Genomic DNA, 26,369 nt, shown 5'->3' on the forward strand with positions numbered 1-26,369 from the left:
TCATGTTTATAATGGTAATTTAGTCGCTATATATCATAATAATAAAATACTAAAATAAAACTTGTATTAAAGTTTATAATTAAAGATGGTCAAAAAACCTAAGAAAAAAAATCAATAGAAGGATTTAACTGATTAACTATACAAAATTTTTATTAATTTGTATTTTTTAAAAAAATATTGTGAATTCATTGCAATTAGTTTCTAGAAGTAGGGTGGATTTACAAAAATAGTGGGGTGCAAATACCCTTACCCAAATACTCCATAAAAAGTGAAAACTATTACCTTTTTTGATGTACGTCTCTTGAATTTTTTATTTCTAAGGATAAAGTTTAATTCATTCCCAAATAAAATGATAATCTCTAATTTGCTCTCAATGTAAACCTCAATTTATTCTTCATTTCCGTCCAAAAGATGAGGGGCAAATAAGGAATGTGTTGATTTTTTTTTTGTTTTAATCTTCTTAACAATAAATGGGGTAACTTGATATTTTTATACTTTTAGGTGATAAATTAAAGATTTTCATTTTAAATTGGGGGCAAATTAAAATTTATCCTATTTCTAAAGGCACCACGTGATTTAAAATTTATCCTGTTTAAAAATCAGCACTCGCATGTAAGTAGTATGGCAGCAGCAAAATCTCGTGTAATAATTAGGCTATTAGTTCTGGGTCCAGGAATCGAGATAATCAGATTAGGTGCAAAAGCTATATGTACCAATTTATGTAGCCATGCATAATATATTCATTTTTTACTTGCAAATTCTTCCTTTTCACAACTTTAGGTACAACTTTTCCTTTCCTTTTGAAGGCCCACTCCACTGGCATAGAGAGTAAAAAGAGTTTCTTATAAATAATTTTAGGAGAATGCTTCTGCCACGACAAGTAATACCATAAACAAATGATTTCACCACATTTCAAGAAAGCATTTAACTTATGCCTCATTTTCATTCTAGCAATTTGCTTGCCATTGGCTGATTGGAAAAAGTGCATTTAAGTGATAGATTACTGTCAACCTATAGCACGAATAGGGGTTAAACAAAGTAAATCCCTACCTTTACATGTCAAATAAAAGACTTTCATAATATCAAATATCAAAACTCATGTCTAGTAAAGGATTCCCCAATGCTGGCTCTCAAAATTGCTTTTGTTTCATGGATGAGATGATCGATTTTGTGGATATTCTGCTCAACTTGGATTATGACTTGGGTCAGATCCCAACTTGCTGCAAAGCTCACCTGACTAAATCTTAGTTGATTTGCTTTTCCAAACTAAATCCAAGCAAGTAAGTACAAGAGATAAAAGCAAAAGTTCAAGCATCTCATTTGAGCCTGTCACTAACAAAAGGTCAACGAGCAATGTCTAGCTATGACTGAGCAACAGAATCAATAAACAGACAGACAAAAAATAATAATCAAGTCATCAGTCAAATGCTAGTCCATGAAAATCATATATATGTATATATATGTATATGTATATATATATGTATATGTATATGTATATGTATGATCATTCATTTCTCAATCAACCACCAAATTGATGTCAACAAAGCCATGAGGATTGTCTCACAAGTCTTTCAATTTCCCTCTCTTTAGGCCAGAGACCAGTAAACCATTTGAAATATGGATGTGCAAACCAGTAAATAAATCATGAAGTTACACACTAGTCTGCTTTCGCACTCATTCAGAACTATCAATGATACTTACTGCAGGTACGGTGTATACATTATACTAAAGTGAAGGCTGGATCAATAAGAAATTCAAAATGTTTCACCACATTTGGGGCTTGATGATGCCAAAAAAAGACCATACCAATTATGATGAACAGTAAAATGTGAACAAAAACAAGTATACATTTAAGAAAGCAGAGAAGCATCATTAAAATAAAGTATTCTTCTTACTATTCTATGTTGTTGGAAAATGGACCAAAATAAAAAAGAAACCATATATGGTTAACGTCACAACAAGAGTATTTGTGCATTTGTACATCATAGGATATTGGGAAGACATCAGTAGAGAAGTGCAAATTTTTTTTTTTTTTTTTGAGGAAAGGAACAGAGAAGTGCAAGTCAAAAAAGAGAAAAAATGAAAACAGAGAGATCAAAAGGAATGCGATCTAATTAATTGTCTAAGGAGACTACTATGCTACATTTAGCCATTGGTTGAATAGGCAGCTTGTTTTCTAGTACAACTTTAAATTTTCCAAGATTTAGAATTTTCCTACTGAAGAAAACTAATTTCTAAAGCAGCTATTACCATCTTCATCCCAACAGTAAGCAGCTCCATACTAAGGAAAGAGTGAAATAAGTGTGCTTTACTTATAGAAGCCCATTCCTGTCCAGAGTGATTAGTAAGTTGTTTCACCATGACCCCCATTATGGTGACTGAAAAAAGAAAAATAAAAGAAGAAAATATTTGCCGAACACAATAGTAGCACCTAAGAAGTCCTACTTAAGAGGCTTCATACCCTGCACAAATCGGAAAGTTTTCTAAAATTTTCATGTTTCAAATGAAGATTGTCCATTAAAAAATTACACACATAATGTATGTAAGGCAATTAAAACAAAAAAAAAACAAGGATAACCCAGAAACTATCCAACCATCAATAACATAAAACTTTTGTAATTCTGGTAAAGTGAATGAGAAGCAGAACATACATTTCACGTAATAATGAAGATACATCTTTTAATCAGTCTTTGCTCTTAATTTATTATCGTACTTCCTTCCAATAACAATTCATAATGCAGGTTGGTATCTTGAAAAATTATATCATACATTTCTCTTATCAATGGGGCAGGTTGCTATTGAACATTATTCATAAACAAAGAGCCAAATATGCTTTAAAGCTACTTAAAAATATGCCATCAGGCACTGACGCAGACACTCAACAACAAAAAACAGACTTATTATATTTGTTGCACAAAAGTCAAAAAGCAAATACTCTTACTCAAGTATTATATTTGTTGCGCAAATAAGAAAGAAGATAACAATTTTAAATTAATCAACAGGTTGAATCTTATCGTAATACACACGATCAGCTATGAATTAGCATACCTTAGAAGTCCTGAACTCATTCACTGCCATTCGAAGAGAATCATCCGATAGAATCAACCGTGACAATGCTCCAGTGCTTAACCTGCCACATTTATAAGAGATCACCATATGAGAAAAATTTTAAATTAAAAAAATATTGGAAACCTAAACGCCAATCAAAGGGATTGAACGTGCGGGTCACGAGGCACCACGTGGTCTCTCCGGTGGCTTCAGGCCTAGCATTCAAGGAAACTCACTCACTGGTCTTCGCAAGCTTTACGAGGCCCCCCGCTTTTAAAGCCTCTTATTTATCTTATTTTGTAAAATTGATATTGGTAATTTAATTGAGTTCTTTAATTCTTAGCAGAATTTTTTTTATTTATTATCATTTAATAACAACAAGTCACAGCTTGTAATTTGCTCATAAATCAAAATAATATAAAATTCAAATCTGTTAAAAAATATGATTGCGGACTTGAAAATCTAAGGCCAATATTTGGCTAGTTCTGCCCTCCTTGAAGATTTTTTTTTCTACCCGAAAAAAGAAAAGAAAAAAGAATGAATCTAATCCCTCAGTTTTAAGAGTAATTTATGAACCTAATTCACTAAATATCAACTTTTTACTAATTATTATTATCCGAACTCAAGTGATCCTATGCTAGAAAAAAAAAATGTTTTCACAATCAGTTCCAGTTGCACCTCAAAGTAATGATCTGAAGATATTATTAACAAATCAAATGACTTTAATTGTGATATATTACTTTAATTAACGACTTGATTTGAGTATGAGTAGGTACTATTTATGAGTAGGTACTATTAACAAATCAAATGATTTTCACAATCAGTTCCACTAAAAACGCAATTTCTCCTTTTAAAGTTCAATTATCACTTGATAGAGTATAATGTGAACTTATTGTAATTATTTTGCTGCTTCTGATACAGATCCCTCGACTGCGAAAATTAGATCAAGCAGAGCTTGCATTCCCTGTAGTTAACCAAAAAAGAAAAAAATCATTACTATGAATTCAATTTTAATAGAAAACAAAAGACGAAGCAAGAGTGAATAGAGTAATACCAAAGCAAATTTAGGATTGTTAGGTCCAATTTGTGCACCAACTTCTGAACTTCTAATAGTAGACTTAGGAGGAAGAATTTGAAGAAGCTTCGGCGGCGGCGAATACGCATCAAGATTCACACTGCTCCTCACTTTGAGGGCCAAAAGAGTGCGGAGGCGCGACAAAGCTGACGCGCGATTCTTGTGCTGCGATCGGTCTTCGGCGGCCTGCGCTATGACGCCGGTCGGTACGTGCTTGAGACGTACGGCGGATTCGCGCTTGTTGCGGTGCTGACCGCCTGGTCCCGGCGATTTGTACGCGTCCATTTCGCATTCGCGAAACAGCTCATCGTCCGTCAATTCTAAGTAATTCCTCGAAGAAGAAGAAGAAGAAGAAGAAGATGAAGAACAATTGTCATTGGTGCTGTAATTGCAAGACAAGAACAATGGCTGATAATTCCCGCGATGCTTGTACGACGGAAAGTTTATATTTTTCCTTCGGAGTTGGGGAATCCGAAGCAGGAATTGAGCGGCCAACGCCATCATCAATTTCAATTTCCCTCTGTGTATGGGATAATCAAAGCAAAGCTTCGTACTGGTAACACATTCTTATAGCAGGCCCAGCCCAATCCAGCCCAGTCGAGCAAGTGAGCAATGTTATTATTTTATTATTTTTGAACTCGCGGTGGCTCTGTATTATTTGCAAAATACTCATGTCAGGGAGAGAATATATTTTATACTGGAATATTTTCAAAATAAATGGAGCTTTAAATAAGTGTTTGATTGTAAAGATATGTCTAATTAAACAGTGTTAAATATAATAAAAATATATTCTTCTATTTAAAGATGCATCAATTCATGGTTTTATACTTCAATTTGAAATGGTGATGGTTTATTTTGGACCAGTGATGATCTAATTCAAATTTTGATTTAATAACCATAAATGAAAGGGTATCATGAAAAGTGACAATCCAAATACAAGAGTACATAATTATCTATAAATAGAAGTCAAGACCTTTCTGTGATCCATCTAATCTTCCTATCATACTCTTTTTTTTACTAGAAAAACTACATTTGCAATGTGTCTCGAAGCACCATCAATTCTTACCTATATTTCAATTAAAATAAGAGAAATTTATGAGTCATGTGAACTTGCTTTATTTTCTTGTGAGCCTCAAGAAATGAAGATTGGATCAAAGCAATGAACGAGGAAATGGCCACCATTGTGAAAAATAAAACTTGGGAGATGGTTAATTTGCCAAATGGAAAAGAAACAATTGGGCAGAAATGGATCTTCAAAATCAAGTACAATGAAGATGGTTCAGTTCAAAAATATAAGGCGCATCTCAAAGGGATTGCTGGTATCAAAATAAGAAAGGCAAAAATGAGGCAAATTTTACAAAAGAAGGTGATTGAGATTACTTGTTTTATTCAAGTAAAGGTGCTGAACGTGAATCATATAATTTGTGGTACTTAGATAGCGGCTGCAGCAACCACATGACTGGAGAACGTGACATTTTCATCAGCCTTGACCAAAGTTTTAATTCGCAAGTGAAGCTTGGAGATGGAAAGATGCAGAAAGCTGTGGGAAAAGGCACTATTGCTGTCCATACAAAGGGAGGTAACAAAAAGCTCATTTCTGACGTTCTTTATGTTCCAAATTTAACTCAAAACCTCTTGAGTGTGGGGCAGCTAATTCAAAAGGGTTTTTTAATTTATTTTGATGATGAAAAATGCAAAATTATTGATAAAACAAATAATCACACAGTGGCCGTTGTTGAAATGTCAAAGAACAAAGTTTTTCCTCTTGTTATGCCACTTGATGAGAATGTTGCTCTCAAAACAGAAAATTCAGATTTGTCAAATTTATGGCATCTCAGATATGGCCATTTAAACTATAAAGGGCTGAATTTGCTCAAGCAAAAGAACATGGTGATTGGCCTACCTGATGTTGGAAGATATGAAAAAGTTTGCGAGGGCTGTATATATGGAAAAATGCATAGACTTCCATTTCCTAAAAATTCACGGAGAGCCAAAGCTCCGTTGGAGTTGGTGCATGCTGATATTTGTGGTCCTACAAGGACTCTCTCTCTCAATAACAAGAGATATTTCATTTTTTTTGTTGATGACTATACAAGGATGATGTGGATTTATTTTTTGAGTGAAAAATCAGAGGCTTTCTCAACTTTTCTTCAGTTTAAAGCTCTTGCAGAAAGGCAAAGTGGATGCAAAATGAAGACCTTGAGAACTGATCGTGGTGGTGAATTTATCTACACTCCATTCATGAATTATTGCAGGGATAATGGAATTCAAAGACAACTTACCGTCAGCCGAAGTCCACAACAAAACAGAGTCGCAGAACGGAAGAACCGTACCATTGTAGAGATGGCAAGAAGCATGTTAAAAGGCAAAGGCATTCCTAACAACTTATGGGCAAAAGCATGTCATACAGCTGTGTACATCCTCAACAGGTCTCCTACAAAAGCTGTTAGAGACAAAACTCCATTTGAAGCTTGGCACAGCCAAAAGCCAATTGTTGATCACTTGAAGATTTTTGGGAGTATTGCTTATGCTCTTATTCCAGCTCAAAGCAGGGAGAAGTTTGATGAAAAAGGTGAAAAATATTTGTTTATTGGCTATAGTGATGAGTCTAAAGGGTATCGGTTGTTGAATCCTACAACAAATAAGCTTGTTATCTCAAGAGATGTTGTATTTGATGAGGCATCAGCTTGGCAGTGGGTAAACGATCAATCTCAAGCATCTAGCTTTTTTGAAGCTCCTGTATCTCCACCAAATTCTTCACAGCAAAATAATTTGGAACCAAATTTTCCAAATTCAGCAGCAGAAAGTTCTTCGGATGATGAAAGCCCTCCAAGGAAGATAAAGTCAATGAGAGAAATTTATGAGTCATGTGAACTTGCTTTATTTTCTTGTGAGCCTCAAGAAATGAAGATTGGATCAAAGCAATGAACGAGGAAATGGCCACCATTGTGAAAAATAAAACTTGGGAGATGGTTAATTTGCCAAATGGAAAAGAAACAATTGGGCTGAAATGGATCTTCAAAATCAAGTACAATGAAGATGGTTCAGTTCAAAAATATAAGGCGCAGCTCGTTGCCAAAGGATACTCTTAGTTGCCTGGAGTTGATTTTACAGAAATGTTTGCTCCCGTAGCTCGAATGGAGACTATTCGAACTGTTCTTGCCTTGGCAGCCCAAATGGAATTACATGTGTTTCAGCTAGATGTAAAATCGACATTTCTAAATGGTGAAATTGAAGAAGAGGTTTATGTTGAGCAGCCTAAAGGATATGAAGTGAAAGGTGAAGAAAACAAAGTTTATCGACTCCGAAAAGCCTTGTATGGCTTGAAGCAAGCCCCTCGAGCGTGGAATAACAGAATTGATAGATATTTAAAAATGGATTTGACAGAAGCTCAAGTGAAGCTTCTCTTTATGTCAAAAAGGAAGGTACTGATTTCCTTATTGTTTGCCTTTATGTTGATGATCTAATTTATTGTGGCACTAATATGAAAATGGTGGAAGAGTTTAAAAAAAGCATGCTAGATGAATTTGAGATGACTGACTTGGGCTTAATGAAGTATTTTCTTGGCATTCAAGTGAAGCAAGCCAGAGGAAAAATCTTCTTTTGTCAAGAAAAATACGTAGAAGATTTGTTGAAGAAATTCCACATGTTCAAATGCAAACCAGCACCTACTCCTATGGGTTTGAATGAAAAATTGAAACATGATGAAAAAGAAGAAAAGGCTGACGCAAGAATCTATAGAAGCTTGGTTGGTTCGTTGATTTATCTAACCAACTCAAGACCTGACATTTTGCACTCAGTTAGTGTTCTTTCTAGATTTATGAATGATCCAAGGAAGTCCCATTATATTGCAGCAAAGAGAATCTTAAGGTATCTTCAAGGAACAAAAAAGCAGGGGATCATGTATGAAAAAGAAGACAATTGCAAGCTTGTTGGTTTTACTGACAGTGACTGAGCTGGTTCCCTTGATGACAGAAAAAGCACATCAGGTTATTTATTTTGTCTTGGTACAAATGTGATTTCATGGAGCTCAAGGAAGCAGAAGTCAGTAGCTTTATCCTCTGCCGAGGCAGAGTACATTGCAGCAACTGAATCAGTTTGTGAAGCCGTTTGGCTTAGAAGAATTCTCAAGGATTTGCAGTTCAATCAAGATGCTGCAACAACAATTTATTGTGACAACATGTCAGCCATTGCTCTAACAAAGAACCCCGTATTTCATGCTAAATCTAAGCACATTGAGCTGCGTTATCACTACATCCGTGACTTAGTAAGCAAAGGAGAAGTTAATATGGAGTTTATCAGCACTAATGAGCAGCCAGCAGATTTTCTGACCAAAGCAATCATCATTGAGAAGTTTGAAAAATTCAAGAAGCAATTGAAGATTACTAATTAAGAGGGGGTGTTGAGATATAATTAGTAATCTAGTAAATTGAGCAAGAAGTTTGAAGGGTTATTTGGTTTGTTTTTCAACTTGAAGTAAAGGGTAGAATTGATGTTTGCAATGTGGCTTTGGAAATGTAAACCATGATTAATGTAATCTCTAGAGTTGTCTATAATGCATATAAATATAGAACTCTGGTTGTATGAAAAGTAAGAGAGAAACGAAAAAATGAATTAAGCAATAAAGTTTCAGAAATTTCCAACAAAATACTCTGTTCTTAAATAAAATTTTTTCTGCACTTCCGCTTGCACCCAACAATGCCTCCTTTTAAATTATTGTGAGGGGCATCACGAATCCTTACCAAAGCCTCCATTCCTTGTACGACGGTTAGGTACCGATCATTGCCCGATACTGCAATCATTAATAGGTTTATTCACTAAGTTCTGAATCTTATAAGCAGTGTTTTTTGACCAAAGCAATAATTTTAAATTGGAAGGTAATTCTACTGCAGGAATTATTGAAGATTCTCAGAGAACTGAGCATATGGGCCATGTGGTAGCTGCCCGTTGGAAAGAAGTACGGGAAAAGGGGTGTCTTAACTCTCTCTTTACTTTATACAACATTTTTTTTGTTTAAAATTATGATTTTTTGGTGCAGAGAGGTTTTCCCAAGGAAAAAAGTCATGTTGTACTAGCTGGGAATGAAATTCCAAGGTGGTTTAATTTTCAAAGTGTGGGATCTTTTATAACCTTGGAGATACCACCAGATTTCTTCAATAATAGCAGAGTGCAGGGCTTTGCATTTAGTGCTATTTTAGCATTTTCAGACCGTCATGTAGATTGTGGCAGATGGTTTTCATTTTCTTGTGAGCTAAAAGTGAAAATCACCAAAGATTGTGATCTGCATGACAAACGGTTATTTCAGAGCAGAGTTAATTATATAGAATCAGATCACTTACATTTTGGGTACTATCTGTTCTGTGAAGAGGATTTTAATGGTTTTTGGAAAAGCAATTCCATTCCTGAGGCCGTCCACTTTAATGTTTTTCCGCCTTTGAAGTGTGAGTGCTGCGGGGTGAAAAAATGTGGGATCCATTTAGTTTGCTTCCCAGACTCTACGAATTCAATGGAATATCCAAGCACATGTTTCAACTATAACGAAGAAGACTGAGATTTTCATGAATGTACTTGTATTGCTTTCCTTTTTCTAATCACTATTAATAATAGGAGAAAATGTCAAAATCGGTTCTTGGAACAAAACATTCATGTAATAACTTTCGAGGGATCTGGTGCATGTAACACAAATTCACACTAGAGTATTGAACTTTACCTTATTAGATGAAGAGTACATTGTATGAAAAGCATATGATGTATATTGTAAAATTAAAATTATTGGCCTTCTTTCCTGCTTTGCACACACAACCCATGACGATTTTGTTATTGAGCTTTGCAACCCAAAACACATCTACTTAGTTAGGAGAGCACGTAACTTATAAATCAGTAAAAAAACTCGCTAGCGATGTGGGATATTTCAGGACGCGCAGCAAGTTCTTATTGGTGGAGCTATGTTGTGGGCCCATATCTCTATCAATGAAAATATGTCACTCACCCCGTTGGCGCACTGTATCAACTCTCATGTACATAACACAATCACATTTGAAAGTTTTCTACTTTCTTAAATCTAAATTGTTGTATATGGGAAAGTTTCATCATGTGGAAGCAAAAGCCATAAAGAGGGAACAGTTAAAACACCATCAAATCTTATATATTTTAAGAAATATATTTGTATACTGATTTAAAAAAAAAAAAAAGAAAGAACAGGATTGACTCAACTCATTTGCGTTGTGAATCCATTTGCTTAAACATGTATGCACTTTTTCAAGTATCTATAACAATTCCATTATCGGAATGGTGCATTTGATTCCATAGTTAACATGGTATCGTCATATGGCTAGAATTTACATTTAAAAAACTGACCTGTAAGGAAAGGATTAAAGATGCCCGTGAACTTATATTTCTATTGAGATTATTTTATTTTTTCCATGTGAAAAATTGAATCCTATTAACATGAGCAATGTAAATTACTAAATCACCGTTCTCTATTCTTTAGATTGCTGTATCTTTTTCATGTAAAAAATTGAATCCTTTCATTCACATATCATTAACATGAGCAATATAGATTGTGCTGAATTTGACTTTTTGAAGCAAGTTAGACTTTTTATTGAATAATTTGGTACATTTCTTGAATCAATTTGGAGCTTCTGCAACACGTCAGGGATTAGTATCTCCTACATTCCTTTCGGTGCCAAAAGATATTCAAGCAGTTGAATAAGAATTGATATATACAATGTAAATACTAGAATTGTTTGTCATTTTACAATAGGAATGATATATAATGCTTATCAAAACTTGTTGATAAGAAAGTAAATTTCTCAGCAATGAGATGTTTCAGCCAACCAATTAAGGAAGCAGCTTTTCGTGGACCAAGTCAGGTCTGTCGTCATCCGGACAATGTCCTACTTCTTCCAATACAATTAACTTCACATTTGAGAGTTGAGAAGGCAGAGATGAGAAGTATTTACCAACAGGTCCATCGACGGGTGTGAATGGATCATCATCACCCCATAAAACTATTACAGGTATAGAGATTGATGGCATCAATTGCACTGGGTTCAGCCCTGATGGGCCTGTCACGATCAAAACAAATGCATCAAGTGGCCCTTCATCAGTGGCGGCTTCTCGTATGATCTGTGGTTTTGATGTCAATCCATGAATTATGAGTGGCCATTTTTGTAAGAAATTTAAATGGCACATAAGTGCAGAATATTAATGCCTACTAGCGTTTCATCCACAGATTCATTATTTGCATAGACAGTAAATTGCTCCTCAGTCTTTACCAGCAGCACCAATATATACACATCATAGTGTTTTTTAGTTTTTGACTCTAGTGTTTTAGGATAATGAACAATGGACTGAATACAGACAAGAGAAAATTCGCATGTTATATAACACAATTAAAATAAAATATCATTTGTCATACATTTTATTCATTAAAAACATAGTAAAATTTTTTTCAAAAATTCAGTGGCGGCAAACGTCCTCTCTGGAATCTTTGTGGGCAACACGTACGTGGTGTCTTCACTAAGTGTTGAATCTTTAGCTTCAAAGGAAAGAAACAAAAAAAAAGGGTAGGGATATTTCCATCCCATTATTTTTGTAAATTCACACCACTTTACAACATAATTATAATGAATTCACAATATTTAAAAAAATACAAATTAATAAAAAATTTGTATAGTTAATCAATTAAATCCTTCTATTACCTTTCTTCTTAGATTTCTTTGACTCTATTTGATCATAAACTCTTATATAAATTTTATTTTTCTATTTTATTATTATGATATAAAACGAACAAATTGCCTAACAAACATGAGTTATTGTATCTAAAAATTTATGTATTTAATTATGTGAACTAATATTTTTAAATGAAATCTAATTATTATTTTCACTACCTTACAAATAAATGATATAAATTTGACAAGCTAATAATTTACATGAGTATTGTGCCATAGAGACATTATGTTTGTTTAATTAATGTTTTATAATCATACTAATAAAGTAGTATTAAAAATAATGAATTTGGTATAAAATTAGAAAATATTGAAGTTAAAGAATTAGTTTTACCTTATAAGGATAAAATAATCAATTTAGACTTATGTCAAAGCAATCTTTATGATCAAACATAATAAAAAAAATTTAAGTCACAAAAAGTAAATTAAGATAGATTTGTTAATTTGTTCTCCAAAGTTCTTTTTTATTTAATTTTTTAAAAAATAATGTGTACTTTTTGTAATTTTTTTTTTAAATGGGTGGATTTGGAGATATCATTAGCCAACAAAAAATTTAGTAAGGATTAATTTGATAATTGCCCATAAAAAGAAGGCATATGTGCAGGTGGTGGTAGGGAAGCCTTTTTCCATTCTAAAATTACATGTAAGAATATATTATAAAAAAGATAAATGTGTAACAGGATGTGGATAGAAAAATTGATCTTCATTTGGGGATTCTTGATCTTCAGTTCTTCACTCCACTAAAATTTATCAAAGAATGAGGTGAAAAACATGGGCCAAATAAAATTATTAACATATAAAAAAATTTAAATTATAAAAAATAATAACTAAAAAAATACATATTTGTTAAGAATTTTGGAATTATTTTCCTTTGAGTAATGACACTATAATTCAAAAGACGCTTTTTGAATTAAATCAGATTTTTTATTCAAAACGAACAAAGAGATTATATTTTACAATTTAGGAAATAACTATATTTAATAGAGATAATTTTGGGACATAGTATTTACTTTCTATTGAGAAATTTTCATATATTAGACAAAAGTTACAAAAGTTTACTTAAAAAAAAAAAGAAAATTAGACTTCACACGTTTAACAAATAACCCGAAGGAATATGAATAAGAATTATTAAAACAAAAATGATAAATAAGGATAATTTTAAAATTAAATGCAATTAATGGAGAGATGATGACTGATAAGAAAAATTGGGGGCAAAAATTAAAATATCAACCTACTACTAATGGTTGATAGTCATGACCCACTCAATTTGAGAATTAAAAGGACAAAAGCCATGTGTTGAAAACTATGGTGTTCATGGGGAAATTTCAGTTAAAAGTCTAAAAAGCAGTGAAATTATCGTGCAGAATCAGATCACTTACTTTTGGGGTGCTATTTTTTCACTGAGGCAGTCCGCTTCTTTTTTGATGATTTTGATCGTTTTCCACCTTTGGAGTGCGAGTGCTGCGGGTGAAAAAATGTGGAGTCCATTTACTTTACATCCCAGATTCTACGGATTCAATGGAAGTTCCAAGCAGATGTTTCAACTGTTACTAAGAAGACTAAGATTTTCAAGAATGTAATTTTATTTTTTTCTCTTTTGCTAATCACTATTAATAATAAGAGAAAAAGCCAAGATCAGTCTTGGAACAAAACATGCATGCAATAATTTTCGAGGGACGTGGTGCATGTAACACAAATTCACACTAGAGTGAGTTTAGATGAACCATACCTTATTAGATGAAGGGTATAATGTACCGAAAGCACGTATTTAGCATTGTAAAATTACTGGCCTTCTTTTCCTGCAGATTTAATCTACTTGGCGTGTTATTTTTTTTCCTTTTTTTTTTTTTTTTTGAATGCTAGTGTTTCATTCATGATATTTCTGAATTTTTATCCATGATTTTTTAACCTTATTTTTATTGATTCATGATATATTTTAAAAAATATATTTGTATATTGATTTGTCATTTTTACTCAACTCATTTGTGTTGTGAATCCATTCGCTTAAACATGTATGCACTTGTAAGGAAAACTGACTTGTAAGGAAACTAATATTAGTTTATGAAGTGAATATTGCGCCGAAATATATGGAAAATACAAACAGATAGTAATCAATTAATTTTGCGCGAGAGAGGCAGATAGTTAATTACCGTGTGCAAATGGTGGATATTGGTTTGAATATTATCATTATCAGCGTGAATGAGGAGGGATCGAACTTTATGCCAATTGAGGCAACAAGTGAGGACGCCACTCATGCAAAACAACATCATCAAAAGCAGAGCTAAACCAAGAGGGAAACCTATGGATGGCCGATTTGATGATGACGCTTCTTCATCATTCCCCATTATTTTACTTCTCACTACGTACGTAGTACTCTATGCTACCTTTCTTGCTTCCTTCAAGTGTACATTTAATTGAACACAATCGTATTAGCAGTAATTTATATTTACAAAACTGACTTGTAAGGAAAGGATTGAAGATGCCTGTGAACTTACGTTTCTATTTAGATTACTGTATCTTTTTCATGTATAAAATTGGATCTTATCATTCTCATATCATTAACATAAGTGGAGAATGTTAATACCTCTACCAGTGATTCATCCACAGATTTCTTATTTGCATAGATGGACAATAAAATGTTCCTCAGTGTTCCCCTGCAGCACCAATATATACACATCATAGAGTTTTTTAATTTTTGACTCTAGTGTTTTAGGATAATGAACGAAGGACTGAATAGAGAGAAGAGAAAATACCTTTGTTTCACATCCTCAAAGATTGCATCTGCAATTGGCCTTTGCTTCAACAAAGGATCAATCAACCAAAGCAATGGAAACAATAGCTTGACTCTCCAATCATCAACAAAGCCTTGTAGTTTATGCCGCCAGCATAATTCAACAGAACAAGCCCTCTAACAAGTATTTGTATGTATGTATGATCATTCTTTCTCAATCAACCACCAAACTGATGTCAACAAAGCCATGAGGATTCTCTCACAAGTCTTTCATTTTCCCTCTCTTTTGGCCAGAGACCAGTAAACCATTTGAAATATGGATGTGCAAACCAGTAAATAAATCATGAAGTTACACACTAGTCTGCTTTTGCACTCATTCGGAACTATAATTGATACTTACTGCAGGTATGGTGTATAAATTATACTAAAGTAAAGGCTGGATCAATAAGAAATTCAAAATGTTTCATCACATTTGGGCCTTGATGATGCCAAAGAAAGACCATACCAATTATGACGAACAGTAAAATGTGAACAAGAACAAGCATACATTCAAGAAAGCAGAGAAGCATCATTAAAATAAAGCGTGCTTCTCACTATTCTATATTGTTGGAAAATGGACCAAAATAAAAAAGAAACCATATATGGAACGTCACAACAAGAATATTTGTGCATTTGGAGATCATAGGATATTGGGAAGACATCGGCAGAAAAGTACAATTATTTTTTTTTTTTTTTGGGGAAAGGACCAGAGAAGTGCAAGTCAAAAAGGAGAAAAAAATGAAAACAGAGAGATGAAAAGGAATGCAATCTAATTAATCGTCTAAGGAGGCTACTATGCTACATTTAGCCATTGGTTGAATAGGCAGCTTGTCTTCTAGTACAACTTTAAATTTACCAAGATTGAGAATTTTCCTTCTGAAGAAAAGTAATTTCTATAGCAGCTATTACCATCTTCATCCCAATGGTAAGCAGCTCCATACTAAGGAAAGAGTGAAATAGGTGTGCTTTACTTATAGAAGCCCGTTCCTGTCCAGAGTGATTAGTAAGTTGTTTCACCATGACCCCCATTATGGTGACTGGAAAAAGAAAAAAAAAAATATTTGCCGAACACAGAAGTAGCACCCAAAAAGTCCTACTTAAGAGGCTTCATACCCTGCACAAATTGGAAAGTTTTTTAAAATTTTCATTAAAAAATTACACACATAATGTATGTAAAGCAATTAAAACAGAAAAACAAGGATAACCCAGAAACAATCCAACCATCAATAACATAAAACTTTTGTAATTCTGGTAAAGTGAATGAGAAGCAGAACATACATTTCACGTAATAATGAAGATACATCTTTTAATCAGTTTTTTCTCTTACTTTATTCTCGTACTTCCTTCCAATAACAATTCATAATGCAGGGAGGTATCTTGAAAATTATATCATACATTTCTCTTATCAATGGGGCGGGTTGCTATTGAACATTATTCATAAACAAAGAGCCAAATATGCTCTAAAGCTACTTGCAAATATGCCATCGGGTATTGACGCAGACACTCAACAACAAAAAACAGACTTATCAGCACTTAACAACACAAAAGTCAAAAAGCAAATACTAACAACACAAAAGTCAAAAAGCAAATACTCTTAGGGCCAGTTTGGTAATGCTGTAGCTTTTAAAATAATTGCTGTTAGCTGTGCTGTAGAAATAATCAGCTGTGAAGAGAATCAGTTTAGTGTTTGGTAAATTTTATTTTCAAAAGTACTGTGAATTTAGAAAGCAGTTATGGGTGTTTGGTAAATCTTATTGTTAAACTGCTGTAAAAAAATAAATGACTAAAATGTATATAATGTAATATGAAATTTACTTATACATATAAAAATGTACACGTACAATATCTCGTTGAATCAAACAATTTTTTTAAATAATTGTGTATTATAATAATTTTAACTAAAAATAAAATTTATGCTATAGTGATTTTTTTAAATCTTAAAACAATTGATATTTAAAAAATCAACTACAATTTTCATTAAATAACATCAAGCAAAGTATAACTAGATATTCCAAGAATAAACATAAAAAAATGTAATGAGCTACAAACACTCAAAACGAAAACAAATAATAGATTGTCATGCAATATCATATTCGCATTAAACTTGCAGCAATATTATTTCTTAGAACTTCCATTTCCCGTGCTTCAGGTCCATTGTTGATATATTCTTCTTCTTGTCCTTCTTGTCCATCATTGACCTCTCTCCTTGTCTCTTCATCGGTGTAATCATTGTGTTCATTTTCTTCATTCTCAAAATGTTTGTCATGTCGTGCATGTCTTCTTATATAGTTATGTAATGCCATGGTTGCAATAATTATCTTTACTTGTTTATTGAATGGATAGCTAGGCATGTCCCTCAAAATCTTCCATCGTTTTTTCCATACACCAAAAGTGCGTTCTATTACACTTCTAAGTGAAGAGTGTGAATGATTGAATACCTCTTGATAACCTGTTGGTTGGCTGCCTCTACAAAAATCTGGAAGGTGATATCTTTCACCTTTATATGGCCCCAAAAAACCCTTTATTTGTGGGTATCCCGCATCTACTAAATAATATTTTCCTAAACATTTAAAATATAATTTTAATAATATTATATAAAATTAAACTTTAGAAAGTTATTGGAAAAAAAATTGATAAAAAAGAAAAAGAAAATTATGTAAAAATGACAAACCTCTAGGTGGTTTAGGAAAATTTAAAGTAGGATTACGTAGAGTTGATAAAAATATCCTTGTATCATGAGCGCTTCCTTCCCAACCTGCAATTGCAAATATAAACTGCATATCAAAGTTGCATGCAGCCATTATGTTCTGAGTTGGTATGCCTTTCCGACCAATGTATGGTATTTGATCCTCGGGAGGTATGGAGACATGAACATGTGTGCCATCCATAGCACCGATACAATCCTAAAACAACAATATAAAATTATATATGTAAAAAATAATTACAACTTTATAAAGTGTAAAAGTTTAATTGATAATCATTTACCTTAAAGTGTGGCATATATCTAGAATCTCTCAAGATTTCTTCAGGAATATCTTTAAACTCAGGATCAAATGGCTTTATTAAATCTATAGATAAGCGACAGATAGCATCCAGTGTTGGAATCGTTCTTGTGCCAATCTATTACCCACACCATGTCCTATAGTATGCAAGAACATTCCTAATACCTCAGTAGTGCTCACTCTTCTTGAGCCTTTTAGCCCGTAATTTATTTCCAATTCATTACACAATCTAAAAAATACATCTTTCTCCATTCTAAACATCCTCTGACACCGAGTTTCATTCCCTTTTAATACTCGCATCAACCAGACATTACCTGTTTCTGAAGAATTCATGCAAGGTTGTTTATGAATATACGTCCTATAATAATAATCAACGGCAATCGTAAAAGTGGATATGATGCTATCAAACTCCTGCTCGTCATCTAGCATGTCCATATTATAAACAAAACCTGTAATCAATAATTTAAACCCATATTATCTAGCATGAACAAAAAAAGTAATAATAAAAAATAAAAAATATCTGACAAACATTCAAAATAACAACTAATTGTCATATATTCAAATAGCCAATTGTACCTTAAAATATTATATAAAAAAACAAAAAAAAAGGATAATCCCTTATTAATACTAGAATAGAAGAGTAATAACAACGAAAAACTTAAGATTGCAAATATTGTGATTGCTCATAATAAAGCCAGTTAAGCATAATTTGAGGTTCTTTCATGGTTGCAAGCATCTCCCTTTTCTCTTTACGAATAAGAAGTTGAGTAGCAAACAACCATATGTTGCCTCCAATCTCAACCCCAGGAATAGATTCAACTATCTTCATTGCTTCGGCGATACTGCAGCCATTCATTTCTTTTTGTAAGTTTATTAATGTAGAACTTCTATTCTCAACTGCTTCAACAAGACGTTCAATTTGTTGTGATATTTTTGTAGCACCTCCAACCTTCCTCCCTGCGTGATCAACTTTTTTTCCTTTCTTAATTTTTTTGGCCTGTGTGCTATGTAGTCCAACTACTTTTTCATCTTTTTTCTCTTTAGCACATTGGTAAGTATATTGAACTTGCATATCCTTGTCAGAATCACTATTTTCTTCAACTAGAAATATTGTATCATTATTGGAATCCTCATAATCATCAAGTGGAATTACCCCAGAAGAAGGTGTCCAAGCTTTATTGCCAGTAGCTGTGATGTTCATGAACATCCTATCTAACTTCCCTTCTAATTCTTTATCAATGCCCTCTTTGCGGAATTTTTCTACTTTAGGATTTGCCTGCATGTAATAAATCATACTTAGATGAATTGCAAAAATATTAACTGATGGGTGTCGAAGCCAACAAAAATAAATTCCTACTCTAAATAAATTGTGTATAGTGATTGAGCAGGGTCGTATCCACAGAGATCGGTAATTATTTAAATCCTTTTGAAACGTAAAACGTAAAATGGGGGAATTGTTGACAATAATAAAAATCAAATTAAAAATAACAAGAATGCAAATTAAAGTTGTAATTCAAATTGGAGAAAGCTCTGGTTGAAGGAATTAACTCAGCTTGATTCGACTACTGATCATTGATTCAAATATAGATTGTTATTACTCATGAATAGACCGGTTATAGCTACTGAGACCCTCTAATAGCCAATCTCTCCTTAACTAGTCGATAACCAAGGTACGACCGTTGGTTATTTCCCTAATCAATAGACAACCCTAGATACGATCATAGAATTTAATCAATTGACAGCCTGAAAAATCAGAGAGACCCAAATCCTAATCAACACATATGATGATTCATTTAAATTAGATTGTTTATTCTCACAACACAACTCTCTGCTATGTTATTTGTCACAAACATTAAATTCTTCATACGATGAATCCTTTAATTGACAATAGATTAAGTTGATAATTAAATAGTGGCCAATTACCTAATTAACAAACATAATCATGAAAATAATTCAGAGAATAAACAAATACCCAAAAAGTAATAAAAAAATTAAAGCACAAGAAAGATCTCACAGTAGTGATGAATCAAAGCTTCATTAACCTTCAACCAGAAAAATGGGTTTAGTTCCTCATAGAGAGAAGAGAAAAATTAGATCTAAGGTTTCTTTTTCTCCAATCCAAAAATCTCACTCTTTCACAATAGATTCCTCCCTTAAATACTCTCTCTCTCTTCTCCTCTAGAATTCTATTTAAAATAAAATACTAATATCTGAAATATTAAATTCGTAATTACAAAAATAACCAAAAATACAAAACACGTTAAACTAAAAACTGCAGGTTCGTAGTTGACAGCACGCGCCCACGCCTTATCAATAAAGTTCTTCTGACGCTCTAAATTTCTCCAAGAGAACAATCATCTTTAAACATCATCTTATACCTCAATTTTATCACAAATCAATAGAATTGCACCTACAAAAGTAAAACACAAGTAAATCATTATTATTAAGTGCAAAACATCGATATTAAGAGAAGTAAACAATGCAAAACTAGTGCATAAATTGCACTCTAACAAATTCCCCCACACCAAGATGATGCTTGTCCTCAAGCATATAACTCAAGATTAATTCCAAATCTCCACTCAATTCTCATCTCAACTCATCCAAAAACAATTTTAAGCAAGCATACCTCAAGAAATTAAGTCGATCAACATTCGAGAGACAAGGATTTTAAAGCATAGAATTTCATAAGATAGAATAAGAACATTCAACCACCAAGAAGATCCATTCAAAATTCAAGTGCAACAAGATTTAATAGCCCTCTCAATAACTGCACTCCATGCACTCAAAGTGTTTAGGGTGTCATTTATCCACTCAAATCAAATCAAAGAATGCTATTACCATAAGCTTGCTCGTATATCACATCTCAATCCACAAAACATGAATAAAATGCAAAAATCTAAGGGTCTTAAAAGGGTTGTAATGGGGTTAAATTGGTGAAATGAAAAAGAAAGGTCTATAAAAGAAAAAGAGATCAAAATGAGAAGAATGAACTCATTGAATGAACTTATGATATCAAAATGCTTATTTCTACTCAAGTCACCAAGAATGTAAACTTTTTTTTTTCGATTTTTCTTTCTTTTTTTTTCTTTTTTTTTTGTTTTTGAATTTTTTTTTTGAATCAAACAAAAGAAACGAACTTTGCACAATTTAATTCAAGCGTAATGCTTGTTGATCTAATTGAGAAACTTTAATACAAGGTAGAAAAAGTAACAAAATATATCCACACAATGAGTCCAAAAATATCCTTAAATTGAGGCTCAAAAAGAAGAAAAATGGTTAAGTCGACGGAGAGAATTAGATGGGTAATGGTTAAGGCTCAAACAAAGGTAGCAAATAAAGGTCTTCGGGTAGAGAAAAAAAAATGCGAGAATAGAAAAATGGAATATGGTTTGCCCTTATCATTTTAATGCATAAAATCCCGTAATGTGGCTTCAACATGCATAACAGAGCAAGTTCTAGAATAAACAAACTAGGATTGATATTCACATAACAAAAAAATAATTAGAGCAAAGTGGTTGCTCATAGGCTCAAATCCTCACAAAGTTGGTAAATTTGCCATCAAATCATGTACACTCTTCAAATGAATCAACCATCAATAGTGGTGTAGAATGAGAAGAAGGTATGAGTGAAGGAAAGGTAAAAATGATAAGAAGTGAGAAAGATGTATGTAGTAATATGAAAAGTGAAAGATAAAATGTGAGTGATGAAAGAGTATGATAGAATAAAAATAGATGTAAATAATTTGAGATAGATGGGAAAAAAGTAGTGAGAAAGAAAAGAAAAGAAAAATAATAATATATGAAGCATACTAACTCCAAAATCATTTAAGGATGAGTAGAATGAAAATAGATGAGTAGAGTGAAAATAATACTTCCAGACATCAATAATGCAAAAATCCCTCCCCCACACCAAGAACTTACATTGTCCCCAATGTAAGAGAATCAAAGCTCACATAAAAATTAAAGCATAAGGATAAAAGATTAAGGGCAAAAAGAAACTTCCCTAAATTGTGAGCTTTGATCCACATAACGTCTATGGGCTTGGCGGAAATGGTGGGGTAAATCCCGCACTCTCGAAGTATGCGGCCAAATTCTACTCCATTTTGTTCAGCTTGTGCGCCATTTTCTCTAACTGAATGCTCAAAGGTGGTGCGGATGTAGAAGGAATAGTTGGCGGGGCAGTAGTGTCGTCGTCAAACTCGTCATCAGAGGTAGCACCACGCCTAGCATAAAGCTTCTTTGGAGGTTGAGTGGGTCCTGGTTCAGTAAACTGAAATCTCCCCTCCTTGAATTCGACCACACCTGTTCTTGCAAACACAGACATATCCAAAAATTCCTTTTTGCAAGCAGGATGCAAATCATTATTGTCAGGATCAAGCACACATAGGTTTATAGCTAACAGAGTTATGTATGGACCAAGAAATAAAGTCCTATACCGTTTAAGCACACTTTGAAATTGATCCGCTAACCAAAAACCTAAATTAGGCCTCACATCATTTAACATGCACCAGATAAAATAAAATTCAGTTTTAGAGAAAACTCCTGAGTGATCTTTCTTGCCTAAAAAATTATATACTAAGAATCGATGCACACATTTCAAAACAGGATCACGTAAGAAAGAACTCTTTGATTTACTAGGGTCATAGGCATTGTGATCAACATATAAATTATGCCAAAGACCATAAGGCTCAAAATTTCCGCTAACGTCACAAGTTGTTCCTAAATATGCATCACTAGAAGAATAATCATCATCAATGAATCCTAAAGCTAGGTTAAAATCCGTGATAGAGTGTGAAAAATTTCGTCCCATTAACCTAAACTTAATGACATCCGGGGTATGCAAAGTAAAATCATTCGGCATAGTAAATTGAAAAGTAGCATAAAACTCCCTAATCAACTCAACATAACCCAAACAATCAACATCAACAAATTTACGCAACCCAATCTTATTTATCAAAGAATCAAAATTATCCTTAACATTCAATTTTTCAAGAGTCGAGTAATGAATATACTTAGCTGGAAGTATTTTGCGCGTGGAAATATCTTTGTACCTCTCTTTCTCTTGTTGAGTCGCGAATGCGAGGCACCCTCCGAGATTGGATTCCGCAAGTGGCAAAATACTCATGCCTTTTCCATGCTTCGATCTTTGTCTCACGGCTTGGCGTGAATCTGAAATTGTGTTCCATGGAACCGTAGTGGGAGCGGTAATCTTAGATTTCTTTGCGACGGGTTTCTTTTTCGATGACTTGGAAGTAGATGCTTTCCTCTTCGGCATTGTTACAATAATTGCACTCACGGTTTTCGATTTACCCGGCTGGAATACAGGGCGAAGGCTGGTTGCGTTACGTTGCTGCTCGGCTGGAGCTTGCTGCGCGGGTTGGGGCTGGTTGCGCACTGCTGGTTGCGCACTGCTGGTTGCGTGCGGGATGTTGGTGCGTGGCTGTGTTGCGCGCGAGAGCTGCTTCGCGTTACTGCGGCTGCTTCGTGGGTTGTTGGTGCTGTCGCGCGAGAGCCGGATCTACGCACTGCTGTGCTGCGCGCGAGAGCCGGTTCGCGTTGCGGGTCTGCGTTGCGCATCTGTTGCGCGCGAGAGCTGCTTCGCGTTGGCTGGTGCTTGCGTTGCGGGGCGTGCTCGTCTGCTGCTGCTCAGCTGCGTTGTGCGCGCGGGGCTAATGCGCTGCGTGATGGTGATGGTTGGGGCTTGCTGCGTTGCGCGTGGCAGCGTTTGCAGGTGGGACTGATGCGGCTGCTACTGGTGAAAACGATAATCAACAGTGAAATTTGAATTAGGGATTTGTGAACAGTGATTTTTGATTTTTGGTTTTTTTTATAAATAAATAAATAAATATATAAAAGAAAGAACAAAAGAAAATCTCTTTTTTTCGTTTTTTTTAAATAAAAATAAATAAATTAAATTAAATTAAAAAAAAGATTTTTTTTTTAGTGATGAAACACTTTGAGACACCAAAAATTTCAGAAGTACTTTTTTAATAAGCACGTGGGCACGCCTTAAAACTATTTTACTTTAAAAATTACAGAAGTACTTTTTAGTTAAGACGTGGGCACGCCTTATCAAAAATTTTCTTCTGGCCAAAATAAGCAAACACATTATTTTAAAAAAAAATCTGAATCAAAATTAAAAAAAAGATATAACAAAAACCAAAATAAATAAATCATTTGGGTTGCCTCCCAAAAAGCGCCTTTGTTTTATGTCTTTGGCTAGACACATTTATGCATCAATCTCCATAATTGGGACTCTCGAGAGCCACATCCTCCACAATATTCACCGAAAAACCTTCATAAAAAGGTTTTAAGCGATGACCATTAACCTTAAAAACTTTGTCAGAGGTCGGACTCCGAATCTCAACTGCACCATGAGGAAAAACATTAGTAACAATAAAAGGTCCAACCCAGCAAGAACGTAATTTACCCGGAAAAAGTTTAAGCTTAGAATGAAAAAGAAGAACTTTTTGACCAACAGAGAACTCATTTTTCAAAATCATTCTATCATGAAATGTCTTCGTCTTTTCCTTGTAAAAAATTTCCTGCGCTATAGGGTTAATAACATCCATAGAAAATACCGAATGTTCCTTACTAGGATATTTCATAGTATCATTCATATTGAATTCTATAACCTCTCCATCAAACTCCATAGTGAGAGTCCCTTTATGTACATCCATTTTAGTCTTAGCAGTCTTAAGAAAAGGTCTTCCTAGCAAAATTGGGACAGAATTAGAGGAGTTATCATCTTCCATATCAAGTACATAAAAATCAGCAGGAAAAACCAACTCATTAACTTGTACTAAGACATCTTCTAATACCCCATCAGGATATGCATTAGACCTATCGGCTAGTTGAATTATCACGCCAGTTTCTTTTAATGGACCAATATTCAAAGATGAATAAATAGAACGAGGCATGACATTAATAGAAGCTCCTAGATCTAACAAAGCCTTTTCAATTCTAACACTACTAATTTTATAAGGTATAGTAAACATACCTGGATCCTTGCACTTAGGAGGTAGTTTCTTTTGGAGAACTGCTGAAACATTCTCCCCCATGTGAACTTTTTCATCTCCTCTTAATTTTCTCTTAGAGGTGAACAATTCCTTAAGGACTTTAGCATATCGAGGTATTTTTTTATAGCATCTAATAAAGGGATATTTACCTCAACCTTGCGAAATGTCTCAAGGATGTCTTTCTCTTGTTCCTCCTTTTTGGATTTTGCAAACCGGCTTAGAAAAGGAGGAGGTATCACAATAGGTAGGGGTTTTGCTCTAATGGGTTGTGCATCTTGAGATTGAGGCATCAATTCATTCTTCTCAAGCTCATCTTCTACATGCTCTGTCACTTTCTTACTAGGCTCTTGCAACTCCTTCCCACTTCTAAGGATGACAGCACTAACGTTTTGCTTTGGATTCACCTCAGATTGTGAAGGCAATCTCCCTAATACTTGAGACTCCAGACGGCTCACTGTAGTCGCCAATTGACTCATTTGGTTCTCCAAGTTCTGAATGCTTGTTGTAGTTGCCTGCTGAAATTGTTGAGTGTTAGTCGCAAGTGATTTAACAATTTCTTCAAGAGATATACCTGACTTGGAGTTTGACTGTGGAGGTGTTGGTTGTCTTGGTGGATACTGTTGTGGGAATCCTGACGACCTAACTCCATAGCTGAAGTTGGGATGATCCTTCCATCCCGGATTGTATGTTTGTGCATAAGGATCATACCTCCTCTGAGGCATGCCTGGAAATCCTCCAACTGCATTGGCTTGTTCAACGGGTTCTTCTTGAAGTGTAGGACACATATCAGTTGAATGACCCATATTGTAACAAATGCCACAAGTCTTCACCTGTTGCACATTACCTACAACAAACTTTTCCACAAGAGAAGTAAGTTTATCTAAACGTTGTTCAACAGAAGAAATATTTACCTCATTCACCGTTCTTGAAGTGGCATCTTGTCTGCTGCCAAATTGTTGTGCATTGGCAGCCATATTTGAGATCAACTCCCTTGCTTGAGTAGGGGTCTTGTTCACCAACACGCCTCAACTAGCAGCATCTATCATACTCCTATCCATCAATGATAATCCTTCGTAAAAATATTGAATAAGAAGTTGATCAGAAATCTGATGCCGAGGACAACTGGCACACAATTGTTTGAATCGCTCCCAATACTCATACAAAGTCTCCCCAGGAAGTTGTCTGATCCCACAAATGTCTTTTCTGATGTTGGCAGCTCTTGAAGCAGGAAAGTACTTCTCGAGGAACTGCTTCTTCAAATCATTCCACGTTGTAATCGATCCAGGAGGCAAGTAGTACAACCAATCTTTAGCTAATCCATCTAAAGAGAACGGAAAAGCACGCAGCTTAATCTGCTCTTCAGTCACGCCTTGTGGTCTCATACTTGAACACACGACATGAAACTCCTTAAGATGTTTATGAGGATCTTCACCAGCAAAACCATGAAACTTGGGTAATAAATGAATAAGACCAGACTTTAATTCAAAATTTACCTCCAAATCTACATATTGAATGCAGAGTGGTTGCTGATTCAAGTCTGGTTCAGCTAACTCTCTAAGAGTTCTTTCTATAGGTGCAGGTCTATCCATCACTTGTTCTTCTAAATCGCTAGATGATTCAACTGAATTAGGTACTGTATCTATTTCAGAAAGCAAAGGCGACGAGGATCGTTGCTTAGCTCGCTTCGTCTGCTGTCTCAGCTGGCGAGCTGTCTTCTCAATTTCAG

The 26,369-nt window shown here is 34.2% G+C and overlaps 3 protein-coding genes and 1 pseudogene across 8 annotated transcripts in view; 1 reads left to right on the top strand and 3 right to left on the bottom strand.

Annotated features, from left to right (window-relative positions):
• LOC102618225 (pheophytinase, chloroplastic-like) overlaps positions 1 to 26,369 on the bottom strand; it is a 98,974-nt gene that overhangs the window by 27,302 nt on the left and 45,303 nt on the right. The gene's annotated exons all lie outside the window — the stretch shown is intronic.
• The window catches only part of LOC102614819 (disease resistance protein RPP2B-like), a 45,646-nt gene that overhangs the window by 4,797 nt on the left and 14,480 nt on the right, over positions 1 to 26,369 (top strand). The gene's annotated exons all lie outside the window — the stretch shown is intronic.
• LOC127900883 (uncharacterized) lies at positions 911 to 4,636 on the bottom strand (annotated as a pseudogene).
• Positions 3,098 to 26,369, bottom strand: part of LOC127900894 (uncharacterized) — a 56,163-nt gene continuing 32,891 nt past the window's right edge. The window contains exon 3 of the mRNA XM_052436250.1: positions 3,098 to 3,192. The gene's annotated coding sequence lies outside the window, so the exon portion shown is untranslated. The remainder of the gene's footprint in view (positions 3,193 to 26,369) is intronic.

This window comes from Citrus sinensis, chromosome 3, assembly GCF_022201045.2.
Source record: "Citrus sinensis cultivar Valencia sweet orange chromosome 3, DVS_A1.0, whole genome shotgun sequence".
Classification (NCBI taxonomy): domain Eukaryota; kingdom Viridiplantae; phylum Streptophyta; class Magnoliopsida; order Sapindales; family Rutaceae; genus Citrus; species Citrus sinensis.